This window comes from Carcharhinus amblyrhynchos, chromosome 8 (genome assembly GCF_965287045.1).
Source record: "Carcharhinus amblyrhynchos chromosome 8, sCarAmb.v2.hapA, whole genome shotgun sequence".
In the NCBI taxonomy this organism is placed as follows: Eukaryota; Metazoa; Chordata; class Chondrichthyes; order Carcharhiniformes; family Carcharhinidae; genus Carcharhinus; species Carcharhinus amblyrhynchos.
Genome location: NC_137331.1, coordinates 77376766 through 77395506, shown reverse-complemented (window position 1 = coordinate 77395506; position 18741 = coordinate 77376766). Strand labels below are relative to the sequence as shown.

Sequence of the window (18741 nt, the reverse complement as noted above, 5' to 3'; positions counted from 1 at the left end):
CTGTTGTGGCTCAGTTCCACTTTCCCGCCCTCTCCCCATAACCCTTAATCCCCTCTCTTATCAAGAACCCATCAACCTGCTTCTTAAAAATATTTAGCGAGGCAGCCTCCACCACTTCAACGGGCAGAGAATTCCAGAGATTCACCACCCTTTGAGTGAAGAAGTTCCTCCTCAACTCCGTCCATCCCATTCATCATCTTATACGTCTCAATGAGATCTCCCCTCATTCTTCTAAACTCTAATGAGTACAAGCCTAGTTTATTCAGCCTCTCCTCATAGCTCAACCCCCTCAACTCCGGTATCAGCCGAGTAAACCTCCTCTGCACTCCCTCCAAAGCCAAAATATCCTTGCGTAAGTACGGCGCCCAAAACTGCACACAGTACTCCAGCTGCGGCTTCACCAATGCCCTATATAGCAGCAGCAAGACCTCCCTACTTTTATATTCAGTCCCCCTCGCTATGAAGGCCAGCATCCCATTAGCCTTCCTGACCACCTGCTGCACCTGCAAGCTGGGTTTTTGCGACTCATGCACAAGGACCCCGAGGTCCCTCTGCACCGTCGCCTGCTGTAGTTTTTCTCCACGTAAGTAATAATCCTTCCTACCATTATTCCTACCAAAGTGGACCACCTCGCACTTGCCAACATTAAATTCCATTTGCCAGTTCCTGGCCCATTCGCCCAGCCTATCTAGATCCTTCTGCAGACTCTCCACACCCTCCGCACAATTTGCCGTTCCTCCAATCTTGGTGTCATCAGCAAATTTCGACACCATACACTCGGTTCCCTCCTCCAGATCACTCCAGATTACTGCTTCTGTATTTCCAGGTGTTAAAGATCATTTGTTTGGAAGCTGCTGTTGAAGGAGCTTTGGTGAGTTGCTGCAGTGGATCTTGTAGATGGTAAACACTGCTGCCATCATGCATTAGTGGTGGAGGGAGTGAATGTTTGTGGAACGGAAGCAGTGAATTAGAATCAAGTCAATCATCCATTGGAAAGCTAGGGTGGCCAATCCCAGGAACAGGACTGAGGAATTTGTTCAAGGGGAAGTCGACCAAATGGGCTTCTTGTCCTGGACTGTGTTGAGTTTTATTGAGTGTTTTTTGGAGTTGAACTCATCCAGGCAAGCGGAGAGTGTTCCATTACACTCCTAACTTGTGCTTTGTGGATGGTGGGCAGTCCTTGAGGAGGTGAGTTACTTGCTCTGTAGTCACAGCATTTATATGGCTGGTCCAATTCAGTTTCTAATCCACTGGTTCCCAACCTGTGTGCCATGACACAGAAGACCTCCAAAATGCACCGCGAGAAAAGATCCAAAATGATTCAAAATTCACATTAAAACTAACCTTCATCTTCAGCTCTGTGGTTGGTATGTCCAAGACCCAGAAAATCCTGGGCTTACCACGTTTGTGCTGGCTGGGAAAGAACTACACATACCTAGTTTAGATTTTTTATGTTGGTCAGGTCCCTGTGCCTGACCAACAGGACTTGGAGCTGAGGATAAAGATCCCATGTGCCCACACAAAAAGCAAAAAAGGTGAAAAAAAAACCCTGGGAGAAGTGAGAGAGACAGGAAGATGTTATAAAAAGAAGGGCAAGAGGACAGGGAGACGTTAAAAATGAAGTTCCCAGTAAGGGAAGAAGACAGAGAAAATAGGAGATGTGCCTCAAAGTGTTTTTATATAATATAGAGGTTTGCTATGACATGTAAAAGGTTGGGAACCACTGTTCTGGTCAATAACCCTTGTATAAATGCCTCAGGAGTAGTCTTAGGGATTGGCCATCCTAGCTCTCACATGGCTGGCACTCATTAACCTGTCAAATACTCACAGCGGCACAACTTGTGGAAGTTGATGCAGCCATTTTACCTACAAAAAAGGAAGTCTGTTTTACTTCTGCTGAACTCTTTTCAGCTCAAACAATGTTCTTGCTTTTCATTTTCAGTAAAATTAAACTGACATTTAATATTAAATAAACTATTCCTCATAGTCTGAGTTTGCTGGTTGAGGTGCTAAACACGTTGTCAGTATTTATGTGAACCTGCAGATGGCGGTGTTGAGCCGTCTAACAGTGTTTGCTCGCTGTTATTCTTAACCGTTCCCTCTCTTCAGGTACAATGACCCTTCCTCATTGTCGTTACTCAAAATCCTAAAAAAAAACTCCCAACCACTGGCCCCAACACCTCCCCATTCTCAACCTCTCCAAAGCTCTTAACTCTGTGCTCCTCTTTTCTGGAATTCCATACTTGAAGCTTGCAATCAGCATTGAAAGAGTCCTTAACAAGGTCACAAATGATTCCCAATGTGAATGTTAGACACAATTCTTCCTTATCCTGCTCTCCTTATCCGAAGCATTTAGCACAATTGACCACACCATCCTCTCCAATGTCCTTACATTGTTCAACTAAGTGAGATGACCCTCGCCCGCTTCCAATCTTATCTACCCGATTGTAATCTGTGATGGCTTCTCTTCCTGTTTCTGCACCATTACCTCTAGAGGATCTGTCCTTTCATGATGATCCCCATCCACATCTCAGCGGCCCCACGGTCACACCACATGATCAAGTATTAAATGTACACTGACCATACCCAATGCAACACTACCTTGCCACCCTCTCTTCCAACCTCATTAATGTCTTTGATTCATCATGCTGCTTACTTACTATCTAGTCAAATGAGAGGAAACTTCTTCCAATTAAACGTCAAAATGACCAAAGTGATTATATTCAGCCCTCTTACAAACTTTGTTATTCAACTGTCAGTTTCATCACCCTCCCTGGCTATTATTTCCTATTTGGCCAAGAGCTGAGCTAGCTTCTGAGCTCATAAGCTCTCCATTAGCAAGAACACCTATTTCCCTCTCTGGAATTCCACTCATCTCCTGCTGAAACCCTTATTCATGCTTTTGTTATGTGGAATTATAGGATAGAATAGTTGCAACTCAGAAGGAGACCATTCAACCATAACCTCTGTGCTGACTCTCTGCAGAACAACTCAATTAGCTCCACATGCCTGCCCTTTCCTGGAACATTCTAATGTTTTTCTCTTCGGATACTTTTCCAGTTTCCTTTTGAAGGCCTCGATTGATTCTGCCTCCACCACATTCAATCCACTAAAGATTTTTGTCATGTCGCTGAGTTGGTTCTCTTACCAAACACCTTGCATCAGTGTCCTCTGATCCTTGCCTACTACCATAAGTAACAATTTCTCTCCATCTACTCTGTCCAAGCTTCTCATGATTTTGAATATTTAGAATCATAGAAACCCTACAGTACAGAAAGAGGCCCTTCGCCCATCATGTCTGCAGTGACCACAATCCCACCCAGGCCCTATCCCCAATCTGTACATATTTTGCCCACTAATCCTCTCTAACCAATGCATCTAAGGTCAATTTAGCAAAGCCAACCAACCTAACCCGCACATCTTTGGACTGTGGGAGGAAACCAGAGCACCCGGAGGAAATGCACACAGACATGAGGAGAATGTGCAAACTCCACACAGACAGTGACCCAAGCCAGGAATCGAACCTAAGTCCCTGGAGCTGTGAAGCAGCAGTGCTAACCACTGTGCTACTCTTCCGCCCATTTCTGTCAAATCTCCCCTTCCCTTCTCAAAGAAGGCCAGCCTCAGTTTCCCAATATATCCGCATTATTGAAGGCCTGGAACCATTTTTATAAATCTATTCTTCATCCTCTCTGATGCCTTTACATCCTTCCTAAAGTGTGGTGTCCAGAATTGAACACAACACTCCAGTTGAGTTTAAGCCAATGTTTTGCAAAGGTTCATCACAGCTTCCTTGCTTTTGTACTCCATGCCCGGCTTTGTGTTCGGTGAGTGGGGAGATTTTCTAGCTCAGCAAATCCAACCTTTAAAAATATCCATCCATAGGTCAAGTTTTCAATCGTGGGGAGATGGGCTGAAATAAAACCTGGGACAAGTGATCCAGAAACAAATGCAGAGGCTGCTAGGTGTGGAGGAATGCAAGGCCTGCCTTTGTGCTCTGGCACTATGTTTAAATGAATAAGAAATAATAACAAAACAAAAAACAATGTCAATGTCAGCAAAACAAGGGAGAGTCATCAACTTCAAGAAGCATAGTGGACGGCATGAATGAGGATGAAGTGGAAATGATTGCAATTTCAAGTTTCTAGGTGTCCAGATCACCAACAACATTTCCTGGTCCCTCCATACTGATGCTATGGTTAAGAAAGCCCACCAATGCCTCTGCTTTCTCAGGAGACTCACACCAACGTTTACAGATGCACCATAGAAAGCATTCTTTTTGGTTGTAATATAGCTTGGTATGACTCCTGCTCTGTCCAAGAGCACAAGAAGCTACAAAGGGTCATGAACGAACCAGAGTCCCATTATTGACTCTGTCCACACACCCACTGCCTCAGAAAAGCAGCTAGCATAATCAAGCACCCCACACACCCCAGGCATTCTCTATTCCACCTCGTGCCGCTAGGAAACAGATACAAAGGTCTGAGGTCACATACCAACCGACTCAAGAACAACTTCTTCCCTGCTGCCATCAGACTTTTGAATGGACCTACCTCATATTGATCTTTCTCTACACCTTAGCTATGACTGTCCTCTCCTTTCCTTCTTTATGAATGGTATGCTTTGTCTCTATATTGCACAAGAAACATTACTTTTCACTGTATACATATACATGCAACAATTATAATAAATCAAATCAAATCAAAATATCCCCCAAGCCTTAACTGCACACATGCCCAATGCCTATCCATGCCAACCTATGCAGGGGGTGAATGGAGCCTGGGCAGAAGTGGGTAGGGGCAATACAGAGGCAAGACAGTATAGAGATGGGCAACAGCACACTTGGGCAGAGCGAGCATGGTGCAGAGCTGGAGTGGCATGCAGAACAGAGCCAGTTTTGTGCAACTGGGTAGCAGGCAGCAACATGGTACTGAGTTTGCAGGGCCAGGGTGACAGGGGGCATGATTGGGCAGCAGGGGGTGGGTCCGAGGCAGCAAGGATGGGGCCTGGGTGGCAGGAGGCAGAGCTGGGATGGCAGGGGGTGGAGCTGGGATGGCAGGGGGCGGAGCCTGTGGCCAGGGGGCAGGGCCAAGGCAGCAGGGGAGACAGGGACGGCAGGAGGCGGAGCTAGGACGGCAAGGGCAGAGTCGGGGCAGCAGGGGGCGGAGCTGGGACCCCAGGGTCCTGGTCGGGACGGCAGGGCGCGGGGCTGGGAAGGCAGAGGGCGGAGTCGGGGCGAGAGGGGGCGGGGCTACTGTTTCCAGCGGTGTCGCCATCTTGGAAGTTGGAAGGTTCGAGTGAGTCGGTGCCGCCGGCGGGATGATGGTTTAGTTCCCGGGGCCTGCAGCCAGCGGTTCGGCTTTGCTTCGGCCTCTCGCTAATTGCTTGCTGTGGAGCTGGCGGAGGGAAGAGGCCATGAGCCGGCTGGCACAGTGAGTCGGGCCCAGGCCGGACCGGATCAGCTGGCGGAGCGACTCCCGCGGCAGGAGGAAGAGTTGTGGAAGTGATGCGGGTGTGAGGAGGAGAGGAGCCCGGACTGGAGAGCTGGTGAGCGGGGCCTGCGGCTGGGGCGACCCGGGTCTGTACCCGGGAAGGGTTCGGGTGCCCGTCTCGCTGAACCGAGTTAAAACAAGGCCATTTAGCTCCATTCCCTCCCTACCCCCTCACCCCCCCCCCACCCAGACCCCCACCGGAACTCCCCCCTACCCCCGTCCCATCTCCCACGCTCCCCCACCCACACCCCGGTCCCCCCTTCCCCCCACCCTTCCCCCCACCCTTCCCCGTCCCCCCTTTCCCACCCCCTTCCCCGGAACCCCCTCCCCCCCCCCCCCCCCCGTCCCCCCTTTCCCCCCCCCAGTCCCCCCCCCCCCCCCCCCGTCTCCCCGGAACCCCCCTGCAACAACCCACCATGCAGTACCTTGTCAAAGGCCTTGCTAAAGTCTATGTAGACAACATCAACTGCACTACTCTCACCAACTTCTTGGTTACCCCTATTCAGTCCTTGTATTTCTAAATGCCTATAGACCTTATCTCTCAGAATGCCTTCCAACAACATATCCACCAAGATGTGAGGCTTGCCTGCCTGTAATTTTCAGGCTTTTCCCTGCAGCCCTTTTTAAACAAAGGCACAACGTTTGCCATCCTCCAATCTTCAGGCACCTCACCTGTGACTATTGATGATTCAAATATCTCTGCCAGAGGACCTGCAATTTCCTCCCTAGCCTCCCACAATGTCCTGGGATACACTTCATCAGGTCCCAGGGATTCATCTACCTTGACACTCTTTAAGACTTCCAGCACTCTTTCTCTGTAATATGTACACTCCTCCAGACTTCACTGTTTATGCCACAAAGTTTTCTAATATCCATGCTTTTGTCAACTGTAAATACTGATGAGAAATATTACTTTAGGATTTCACCCATCTGATGTGGATCTGCACACAGATAACCTTATTGATCCTTAAGAGGCCCTACTCTCTCTCCGTAGTTACTCTTTTGCCCTTTATGATTCTTTGTCTTGTCTGCAAAAACAAACTGGCGTCCTCTTTGCCTTCCTGATTTCTCTCTCAACTCTACTCCTACACCCCCCCCCCCCCGCTCCCCATACTCTTCAAGGGATTCACTTGATCCTAGCTGCCTATACGTGTGCCTCCTCCTCCTTGACCAGGGCCTCAATATCCAGGGTCATCCAAGGTTTCCTACTTCTACCAGTCTTGCCCTTCACTCAGAGGAATGTGCTTTTAAAAGATGAAATATTTAACTGTTTTTGGAAGCCTTGTTCGGATTCTGTGGATTACTGTGCTGAGCTTTATTAATCTTGGTAGATGTACCTATTTAAATCTTATGTAACTTATTTATTTGAGGTAAGGTAAGGTTTGTCATTGAAGAAACTCCACCCTAAAATAAGTGGTGGTTGTGTACACCAGTCATTCAGTGTCTGATTAACTATGTTTATAAACCACAATTAATATATGCTTAGTGAAACAGTTGTGAAAGTGTAGAAGTAGGAGAAACATTGAATCTTGGTGGCAATCAGTGACATTTTTAAATTGTCACTGAATAGTCTACATTTGAAAATATGCAAGATGTAACACGTTAGAATTTATTGTAAACAGTCTCCCATTCTCCATTTTAAGAAGTCTTGTGCAGCATAGTTTTGTTATTGAGTAATTAACATGTTACTACCCATGTATTTATTGTGCATACATTGTACTCTGTTATAACAGTAGTTGGAAACTGAATGCAAATGAATTTTTTGTGACATTGTTTCACCCAACAGGTAACAATGCCAATAAAAGGATGTTTTCCCCATTTGCTGAAACTTTAGGCTTAGATTTTGACGTCTCCTGGATGACAGAGTTTGTCATTTACCTTGCCGTTAGCTACCTGTGGTTTAAGAAGGGTGCCAGGCAAAAGGCAGGGTATTATAGGCCGGTTAGTTTAATGTCTGTTGTGGGTAAAATGTTAGAATCCGTCATCAAGGAGGAAATAGCGAGCCAACTTGAGGGGAATTGCTTGATAGAGCAGACGCAGCACGGTTTCGTTAAGGGGAAGTCGTGTCTGACAAATTTATTGGAGTTCTGTGAGGATGTGTCTAGGGTGGAGGATAGAGGAGAGCCGGTGGATGTGGTCTTTCTTGATTTTCAGAAGGCGTTTGACAAGGTACCTCACAAGAGGTTATTGCAGAAGGTAAGGTGGCATGGAGTTGGGGGTAGGGTGTTAGCGTGGATAGAGGATTGGTTGTCAAATAGGAGGCAGAGAGTGGGGGTTAATGGGTGCTATTCGGATTGGCGGTTGGTGACTAGTGGAGTGCCCCAGGGGTCGGTGCTGGGGCCTCAGCTATTTACCATTTATATAGATGATCTGGAGGAGGGAACCGAGTGTATGGTGTCGAAATTTGCTGATGACACCAAGATTGGTGGAACGGCGAATGGGCCAGGAAATGGCAAATGGAATTTAATGTTGGCAAGTGCGAGGTGGTCCACTTTGGCAGGAATAATGGTAGGAAGGACTATTACTTACGTGGCAAAAAACTGCAGCAGGCGACGGTGCAGAGGGACCTCGGGGTCCTTGTGCATGAGTCGCAAAAACCCAGCCTGCAGGTGCAGCAGGTGGTCAGGAAGGCGAATGGGATGCTGGCCTTCGTAGTGAGGGGGATTGAATATAAAAGTAGGGAGGTCTTGCTGCAGCTGTATAGGGCATTGGTGAGGCCGCAGCTGGAGTACTGTGTGCAGTTTTGGTCGCCATACTTACGCAAGGATATTTTGGCCTTGGAGGGAGTGCAGAGGAGGTTTACTAGGCTGATACCAGAGTTGAGGGAGTTGAGCTATGAGGAGAGGCTGAATAAACTAGGCTTGTACTCGTTAGAGTTTAGAAGAATGAGGGGAGATCTCATTGAGACATATAAGATGATGAATGGGATGGATAGGATAGAGGTGGAGAGGCTCTTCCCGTTCAGAAAGGACAGTAGGACTCGGGGGCACAGCCTCAAGATAAAGGGGAGGCGGTTTAGAACGGAGTTGAGGAGGAACTTCTTCACTCAAAGGGTGGTGAATCTCTGGAATTCTCTGCCCGTTGAGGTGGTGGAGGCTGCCTCGCTAAATATTTTTAAGACGCGGGTTGATGGGTTTTTGATAAGAGAGGGGATTAAGGGTTATGGGGAGAGGGCGGGAATGTGGAACTGAGCCACGACAGATCAGCCATGATCTTATTGAATGGCGGGGCAGGCTCGAAGGGCTGGATGGCCTACTCCTGCTCCTATTTCTTATGTTCTGTTTGGCGCCTGGCATCATTTCTAGCACTGTATCCTCTATGTAGGATCTGTGAGCAGGGCAAAGATCAGCATGGCTCTTCAGTTTAAGACCCATCTGAAGGACTCCAGAGTGTTTTGCAAAGTTAGCCTAAACCCTGAGTTTTTTATTTGATTTTGGCGCTCGTGAGCATGTGTTTCACTTAAGGTATGATTGAAGTGACTCATTAGGAAGTTTTTATTAAAGAAAGTATCTTTAAAAATACAGTTGGAATTTAACAAAATAATTAGTATAACTTTTACCAATTACAAGATTTAAACATGACACACAACTCTTAATAGCTAGCTACTTGTTCCAAGTTAAAGCACCATCCCACAGACATAGCACCCTTCTCTAGCATTAGCACAAAAACAAGTATGCTCGTGTAATGCCGGATTTCCAGCTTTTTAACACTTCAGGACAGCGAACCCAACATCTATCTTCCTTCAAACAGTAAAACCTCAGAGAGGTAAACTCAATCTGTGGCAGGTCCCCTCACAGTGCAATTAAACAGCAGAATTCCAACTCCGGGGGAAGGATGAAACATTGCTTTTCTCTGGTTCAGGCAGCTTTTGAAAGAAAAACTAAATCTAGAATGCTCTGTGAAAAATAGTTGTCCTCAGTCACCTGACATGACCTGTCAATCATCCCCAATCAAGCTTCACTCAGCAATCCCAGAAAAACATTAAAACCACAGAACACTGCATTAGTTCTGATTAAAATCAACAAGATGTCAATTGTACTGCTTCAGTAACAATAAAGGATACTGGCTACAGACAACACGGTGCTGACAAAAGCTCCTACAGAGGGACATGATTAAAATACATTTATTAAAGGCACAGTATCGTCACAAGTCAATCAGATTGAAGGATCCTCACAGAGTCACAATGATTATACATCAGGCAACATGGACTGTGGGAGAAACTGGAGCACCCAGAAAAAACTCATGCAGACACGGAGATCATGCAAACTGTACACAGTCACCCAAGACAGGAATTGAACCTGGGTCCCTGGCGCTGTGAGACAGCAATGCTGACCACTGTGCACATACTCTGGAAATTGCTGTCAGGCATTTGCCATTATAAAACCGAATGTTTAATCCTTATGAAAATTCTCATCGCAACTTTCAGGATAATATTACAAAGCATTTAGTGGTGATATGAATGGAGAACACTTATCAGAGCCTATTTTTCCTATTCACAAAGCTGTTTATGGGGATGTTACTTAAAAGCACAGTATCATCATAAGTCAATCAGATTGAAGGATCTGCACACAGCCACAAAGATTATACACAAGGAATCATGAATTAGATTTAAATAGTGTATGCAAAATGAAATAAGAAAATGAGAAAGTTTTCTCTGTGGGTTGAGTCTCTGGACCTCTTCCTCAAAAGGCAAAGGAGGCAAAGTCTTTGAATGTTTAAAGGCAAAGTTAGATAGATTCTTTATTAAAAGGTGGGGGGGGCGGTTAAGAACATAAAACATAACATGGAAACTAGGAGCAGGAAGGAGTAGGCCATTTGGCCCCTCAAGCCTGCTCCGCTATTCAGTAAGGTCATGCTGATCTTTTTATGGACTCAGCTCCACTTGTCTGCCCACTCACCATAATCCTCAATTCCTTTACTGTTCAAAAATGTATCTATCCTTGCCTTAAAAGCTTTTAATGAGGTGGCTTCAGCTGCTTCACTGGGCGGAGAATTTCACAGACTCAGCCTTTAGTGTGAAGAAGTTCCTCCTCAACTCAGTCCTACATCTGCTTTCTCTTATTTTTGAGGCTATGTCCCCTAGTTCTAGTTTCACCCACCAGTGGAAACAACTTCCCCTCGTCTATCATGTTTTTTCTTCTCATAATCGTATATGTTTCTATAAGATCCCCCTCATTCTGAATTCCAGTGAGTATAGCAGATTTAAGATTTAGGGTAAACAAGAATGTGGGACTAAGCTGCAATCAGATCAGCATTACCTTACTGAATGGCAGAGCAGAGTCAATGACCGCCTTCTGCTCCTAATTTGAGTGTTCTTAAATTGAGGCAAAGTTTAAAAAAAAGTTTATTTGTCACAAGTAAAGTTTACATTAACACTGCAATGAAGTTACTGTGAAATTCCCCTAGATGCCACAGTCTGTTGCCTGTTTGGGTCAATGCACCTAACCAGCAAGTCTTTCAGAATGTAGAAGGAAATCAGAACACGGGAGGAAACCCACACAAACATGGGGAGAGCATGCAATCTCCATACAGACAGTGACCCAAGCTGCAAATTGAACCCGAGCCCCTGGTGCTGTGAGGAAGTAGTGCTAACACTGTGCTACCATGCTAGGTTGGGAAATACAGATGGAAATTGAGAGAGATAAACAACAGAAAAGGTTCAACAAAAATTACAATCTCCAGCAGAAGTTTTCTTGGGAAGAAAAATTCTGTACTGTTTCTGGGCCCGAGAAGTTTTTCAATAACTTTACATATCGCTTCATTTAAAACTCAATTACTCCTGAATGCAGCAATTCAAACATATTCAACTGCTTTCAGTGTGGAACTGGTGACCAAGTTCAGCCTCAAACTATTGCAGTCATTTCAATATTGGGTCTGTTAGCGAGGACTGCAGCATTGCACTTTGTGGAGGAAAAGGATAAACTAACAGCAGCTTACAGATTTCTATTCTTAAATAAAAGTGCATAGAATCCCTACAGTGTAGAAGGAGACCATTCGCCTCATCAAGTCTGCATCATCTCCCTGACAAGGTATCTTATTTAGGGCCCCTCCCCCAACCTATCCTTATAACCCCACACATTTACCATAACTAATTCATCTAACTTGCGCATCTTGGAACACTAAGGGGCAATTTAGCATGACCAATCCACCTAACCTGCGCATCTTTGGACTGTGGGAGGAAACCAGAGCATTTGGAAGAAACTCGTGCAGTAAGGCACCCAAGACTGGAATTGAACCTGGGTCTGTGGTGCTGTGAGGAAGCAATGCTAAGCACTGTGCCGCACACTCTGGAAGTTGCTGTCAGGTATCTGACATTATAAAACTGAATGTCTATAGCCTTAAGAAAATTCTCATCACAACTTTCAGAATAATAATCTAAAGTTTTTCAATGATGGCATGAATGGAGAATACTTATCAGAGCCATTCAATGGGGATGTCATTACATTGGAATGACTGTTCCCAACGTACCCCTAGGAGTCAATTTTGTTACGAATGCAAGGTTTTATGAGATGGTTATGTTTGGACAACCTCTTTTAATTTTGCCATGGAAGAGAGGGATAGTAGGCTCTGCCCAGCATAAGCCAGGCAATAGTTAGCATGGGGAGTGGGAGCCCAGATTGAATTCTACTGAAATGCATGTGCTAGATTTAATACCTGAACACAGAGCCAGATGTTTTTGGAATTGCAGTCTTATTGTCTCAGATTGGGAGACAGGGAGCAGCTGCTGCGAGCAGCGGGAAAAGACTTTTTCCTGTTAACTTTTTTCTGTTAACTCTCAAAGTATGGATGAGACAATGTTCTGTTCAAAGAAGTAGAATTGTGGAAATTTAAGGATTCTGGAAGCTTCTTCCTGGTATGGTGGGGGAAGCAATCTTCAGAATGGACCTGGTTGCTGAAAGTTCAGGAGATACAGAGGGTTATGGTTTTTAATAGTCACTGAACACCGAATCAGCAAAACTGGGAGAAGAGCATTGGAAGCGAGGAGTGCCTTTGGACTATTTTCTATCAGTATGCAATTCTGCGGAGAATGTGGTGTAACCTTTTATTTTTATATATATGACTGTGTGGTTAGTGGTCACATCAATACGATAACAAACGTTATCTTTTCTGTAATTTAGAATTTTGGTTGCCAACTAATGTTTAGTCAATATTAATTTTAGTTTTTGTTACTGTAAAATTCTTAGAACGCAATCTTGTCGCACAATTCCTTTCAAGTCAGTCCCTGTGAGTTCAAATCCTTTTTTTAAAGTAATTAGTGTCTGAAGGGATGTAACAACATGGAGATGCATTGTATTTGGTAAGCAAAAATCATAATTGTAACTATATTGCTGCAAACAGGAAAGTTAGTGGTTTACATGGTTTACACTAACTTTAATTTTAAAATATTGTTAGTCAGAACGGTGCTCTTTTTTTAAAAAAAATCCCTTAATCAAAAACAAGTCTGACGGAGATCTGCTTTATCCAGTAACTTAGTACTGAAAGTAATGGCATTGTGCCCTTGAAATATAAAGAGATCCGTTGGCCGGCATAACCTTGGGATACAAGCAACAGCATTTATGTTATTCCCTACTTAAAGCTTTCCCAGCCCAGCATGTTCCAAGCCAAAGCGTGGTGTGGTATTAAGTGGAATTAAGCTCCCACTTTGTCTTCTGTGAGGAGAGAATGTAGGAGCGATATTCTCAACTTATAGTGTGCATTACGTTGCAAGAATTGACAAAGTGGCAACTAGAAGAAAGATACTGTGGGTGAATGAAAGCATACTTAAAATGAAAATGTAAGATGAGAAACCACAAAATGATTAAAAACTATGTATTGCTGAACCACTTCCAGTGAAGGATATTTAGCAATAAATAATGGCTCTTGTTTTGTTGAGTGTTTCTCTTTAGGCTGCAATATACATTTGTGTTACTCAGTAGTAGATTCAACATGTTTCACAATCGGCATTGTGATCATCAGGGTATCTGTGAAAAAAATGCTGCCAGAAATCCATCTGTGTATCTTGAGAAGTACTTCAGTAGAAATTACAACACATGCTTGGGAAGGTGAGTATGTAATAATGTGAAATTAGGTGAAAACAATATTTTGGCACTACTGTGATATGATACAGCACATGTTTCAGGCAGTGTGTGGGTCCTGTCTGTTAAAGGAGAGATGGTGGCATAGTGTTAGTGGATAGATAATCCAGAAGCCTTGCTAATGCCCTGGAACATGGGTTCAAATCCTGCCATGGTAGCTGTGGAATTTAAATTTAATTAATTAATTAATTCAGTTGATAAATTGTAAGCTAGTCTCAGTAGAGGTGCAATTAAACTTTTGTGATTGATATAAAAACCCACCTGGTTCACTGATGTCCATCAGGAAAAAAAAAATCTGCTATCCTTACCTACTGTGGCATACATGTGACTCCAGATCCACAGCAATTTGACTCTTAACTGCCCTCTGAAATGGTAAAACACAGTGTAGGAAAGTCAAAAAGGAATAAAACCAGACAGACTACCTGGCACTGACTTAAGCACCAGTAATGACAATGGTACTCCGAGCTCTGTCAACCCTGAAAATTCCTCCTTACTAACATCTGGGAACTTGTGCCAAAATTGGGAGTGCTGTTCAACAAACTAGTCAAACAACAGCCTGACACAGTTTACTTAGCAAATCGTAACTTGGCCAATGCCCCAGAAACCATCAACACTCACTCTGGATATGTCTTGTCCCACCAGCAGGGCCAACCCAGTGGAACAATAATGTACGATCAGTGGGGAATTGGTCTGGAACTCCTCAACATTAATTTCATGAAGTTTCATGGCATCAGGTCAACATGGGCAAGAAAATCTCCTGCTAATTGCCTCTGACCACCCACCCGCAACTCATGAATCAGTCCTCTTGCATATAGCACATCCCTTGGAGGACCCACTGAGCATGATAAATGCGCAAAGCATTCTGGGTGGAGGGCTTACATGTCCATCACCAAGAATGGTTTGGTAGCACCATTACTGACCAAGCTTGGTGAATCCTGAGTGACATTATCTCACAGAGCCAGGGACCCAAGTTTGATTCCTGACTTGGGTCACTGTGCGCTGACTGCATGTTCTCTCCATGCCTGCGTGTGTTTCCTCCCACAGTCTGGTTGGTTAAGTGCATTGGCATGCTAAATTCCCCCTCCATGTATCTGAACAGGTGCTGGAATGTGGCAACTAGGGGATTTTCACAGTAACTTCATTGTAATATTAATGTAAGCCTCCTTGTGACTATAAATAAACTTTTTCAAAAATCTGCCAGGTTGAGCCTATGGCAGGTGGTGAGTGAACTAACAAGCGAAAAGCCTATAGTCATCTATTGCAGATGCATCTGTCCATGTCAGGATAAATAGAGGTAACCACCACAGAATCTTCACAAACCCTCCACCATGTTTTGAGGCTCAAATGTTGTGCTAAATGGGATGTATTCAAATCAGATCTAACAGATCAAAATTGGGCAATCATGAGAATATGTGGGCCATCAGCAGTAGCAGAATTGTATTCAACTGCAATCTCTAATCTCATGGTCCAGCATAACCCCACTCTTCCAAACAACTAACTGGAGGAGAAGACTCCACAAATGTCCCCTTCCTCAGTGATGGGGAAGGCTAGCACATCAGTGCAAAAGACAACACTGAAGCATTTGCTGCCTCCTTCAACCAGAAGTACTGATCAGATATTCCAACTCAACTCCTTGGCCAAGCTCAAAGGCTATGGGTCCTAACAAAAATACTGAAGCCTTGTGTTCCAGTACAAGTTGTGCCTCTACCCAAGCTGTTCCAGCACAGCTACAACACTAGTATCTACAGGCTAATGTGGGAAGTCCAGCCAGTTACAACCCAATAGCCTCTTGATCATCACAGTGATAGAAAGTGTTGTCAACGGTGCTATCAAGAGACACTTACACAGCTTTTGAGTTTTGAATTCACATTCCAATCTACCACCGTAACCTTTGATTCCTTTCTTAACAAGAATCAATCTACCACTGCCTTAAAAATATTCCGTAACCCCACCTTCACCGCCTTCTGAATCCCAAAGTCGCATAACCCTCAGAAAAAAGTTCTCCTCATCTCTGTCCTACAAGTGTGATCCTTAATTTTAAAGAAAGTGCCTGAAAGGAAATAGAGCCTAGATGGAATATGCGAGTCTGGCCCTGGGCCAAAACTGCGGCATCGAGCATACAAAATGGTTTGTAAGCGCAGCAATTAATTAGGAAAGCTAATAGAATGTTATTGTGCATTGTGAGGGGAATTGATTGCAAAAGTGGGGAGTTTATACTACTTTTGAGAAGGACGTTGGTGGGACCACATCTGGAATATCGTGTACAGTACTGGTTTCTTTATTTAAAGAGAGATGTAAATGCATGAGAAACAGTTCAGAAAATATGTACTCGACTATTATCAGCAGTGGATGAGTTGCTTTATAATGAAAAGTTGGACAGTTTAGGTTTGTACTTGCTGGAGTTTCGAAGAGTAAGTAGACTCACAACACCAGGTTAAAGTCCAACATATTTATTTGGTATCACAAGTTTGAGGAGTGTTGCCCCTTCATCACATGGCGTTTAGAAGAGGAAGAGGTGACTTGATTGAAATGCAAAAGATCCTGAGATGTCTTTACTGGATGGACATGGAGAGGACGTTTCTTCATGGGGAAGGACCTACAACTAGGGATAACTTTAAAAATAAGGGGTCACTTATTTAAGACAGATGAGAATTTTTTTCTCTCGAGTCACGAGTCTTCGGAATTCTCTTCCTCAAAAGGTGTAGGAAACCTAGTTATAAATTATTTTATGGTAGAGCTAGGTAGATTCTTGAATAACAAGGGAGTAAAAGGTTATCGAAAATGGGCAGGTATCTGGGTGAGGTTGCAATTGAATTGGGTATGATCTTACTGAATGGCAGAGCAGGCCAACTGACCTCCTGTTCCTAATTTGTATGTTCTTGCAGTTGTTATGCTGGTTTATGTTAATTAAGGCACAATTGTTCAAGTGATTATTGCTTTTGGAAACAAAGATTTTGAAGAAAATTAAGTTCACCACTGAGGCTAAATTGACTGATTGGTAGTTGCTGGACTTATCCTTACACACTTTGTTGAAGGATGAACACATGAAATTTTCAACTACCCATGGGAGTTTGGAAAATTATGGTCAGTGTCTCTAAAACCTCAACATCCTCAGATGCATCTGATCCAATCCTGATGACTTCTCAGCTTGAAAAAAAGCCAACCTTTCTAATACTACTTTATTAACTTTTAGCCCATCAATGCCTCAACTACTTTTTCACTGTCTTGGGTAGCACCTTTCTTGGCCAAAGCACTCATTTAGTACATTAGCAATGTCTTCTGCCTCCATGCACAAACCCCTAGTTTTGGACCCCAAGTAACCTTGTTTCATAGCGAGGGGGATTGAATATAAAAGTAGGGAGGTCTTGCTGCGGCTGTATAGGGCATTGGTGAGGCTGCAGCTGGAGTACTGTGTGCAGTTTTGGGTGCCGTACTTACGCAAGGATATTTTGGCCTTGGAAGTAGTGCAGAGGAGGTTTACTAGGCTGATACCGGAGTTGAGGGGGTTGAGCAATGAGGAGAGGCTGAATAAGCTAGGCTTGTACTCGTTAGAGTTTAGAAGAATGAGGGGAGATCTCATTGAGACGTATAAGATGATGAATGGGATGGATAGGATAGAGGTGGAGAGACTCTTCCCACTCAGAAAGGATAGTAGGACTAGGGGGCACAGCCTCAAGATAAAGGGGGGGGGCGGTTTAGAATGGAGTTGAGGAGGAACTTCTTCACTCAAAGGGTGGTGAATCTCTGGAATTCTCTGCCCGTTGAAGTGGTGGAGGCTACCTCGCTAAATATTTTTAAGACGCGGGTTGATGGGTTTTTGATAAGAGAGGGGATTAAGGGTTATGGGGAGAGGGCGGGAATCTGGAACTGAGCCACGACAGATCAGCCATGATCTGATTGAATGGCGGGGCAGGCTCAAAGGGCTGGATGGCCTACTCCTGCTCCTATTTCTTATGTTCTTAAGTGGTCCCGCTCTTTTGCCATCCTTGCTTTATATGCTGAAAGAAGACTCTTAGATTCCCTTTTATATAAGCTTCAAACCTCTTACTTACTTTTCTTTTTCCAATTCCCCTCTGAACTTTCTATATTCAGCCTGCTTCACACTTGTATTATCAACTTGATATCTTTTATATGCACATTTTTCTGCCTCAACTGACACTTGTTATGTGGAGAGTTCTGGACTTTTGTCCTTCCTTTTCCCTCTTGTGGGAACATACCTTTACTGTGCCTGAACTGTGTCCTCATTGTTTCATACTTCAGTTTTGTCCACCCCTCAATTTAGCTTATAAAGATTGTTCACTGTAAATTGCAAATTATCATAGTACACATTTTTCTGTACTTCTATGTTGCATTATATTTCTCCAAGCATTATTTTTGAGAGAAATTATTCTAAGAATATCATTCCTTTTAACAAAACTTGCAATTACATATTTTCACTCCTGTCCCCATATCTCCACTGGTCTTAGTTATTTTTTAACTCACTGGTAAAGCCTAATGTGAGTCATTCCTCTGTATCCGAACAGATGTCGGAGTGTGGGGATTTTCACAATAACTTCATTGCAGTGTTAATGTAAGCCTACTTGTGACACTAATAACTAAACTTTAAACTTCATATTGGAGTGTATTCTAACACTACATCTACAAGGATAGCAAAACTGTTGAATTTTTGCAATCTTTCTGCTTCTAAAAATCCAAGGCTAGAATTAAATTGCCTGCTTGGTTCCTGATTATTAGTTTCTTCAATCTTGGCATATTCTACACTGTTGTACTTGACTCTTTCAGATTAGGTTAAAAAATTACTTGTGTCTATAAAGTGCAAGTTATCCTCTTACAAAATTAGACCACACAGAACTACTGTGTGATGTTTAATATGTTTATTGAAAAGTTCCTCTCTGTTAATTTATTTGGGATGTTATCCCACTTAAGATGAGATGGATTTCCGATTAACTCATTAAACACAGGTATGCTATTATTCCAAAGTCAATAACAAGGTATTTAATTTTGAACTTTGAAGAAATACTTTATTCAGAGTATAACGACATATTTTGATATAACTAGTCTGCAACAGTTATAGTCTTAAGCAGTTCTCCTTGGTTGGTAGGAATATTGTTAACATGTTCCAGTTTTGAATTTCCTCATGCCACTTTGAAAAAAATGTTCAGAAGGTATAAAAC

At 43.7% G+C, this 18741-nt stretch overlaps 1 protein-coding gene across 2 annotated transcripts in view; it reads left to right on the top strand.

Annotated features, from left to right (window-relative positions):
* The first annotated feature begins 5249 nt into the window (after positions 1–5249).
* LOC145346696 (tyrosine-protein kinase Yes) overlaps positions 5250–18741 on the top strand; it is an 82914-nt gene continuing 69422 nt past the window's right edge. For both annotated transcript variants that reach the window (XM_080194303.1, XM_080194304.1), the window contains exon 1: positions 5250–5547. The gene's annotated coding sequence lies outside the window, so the exon portion shown is untranslated. The remainder of the gene's footprint in view (positions 5548–18741) is intronic.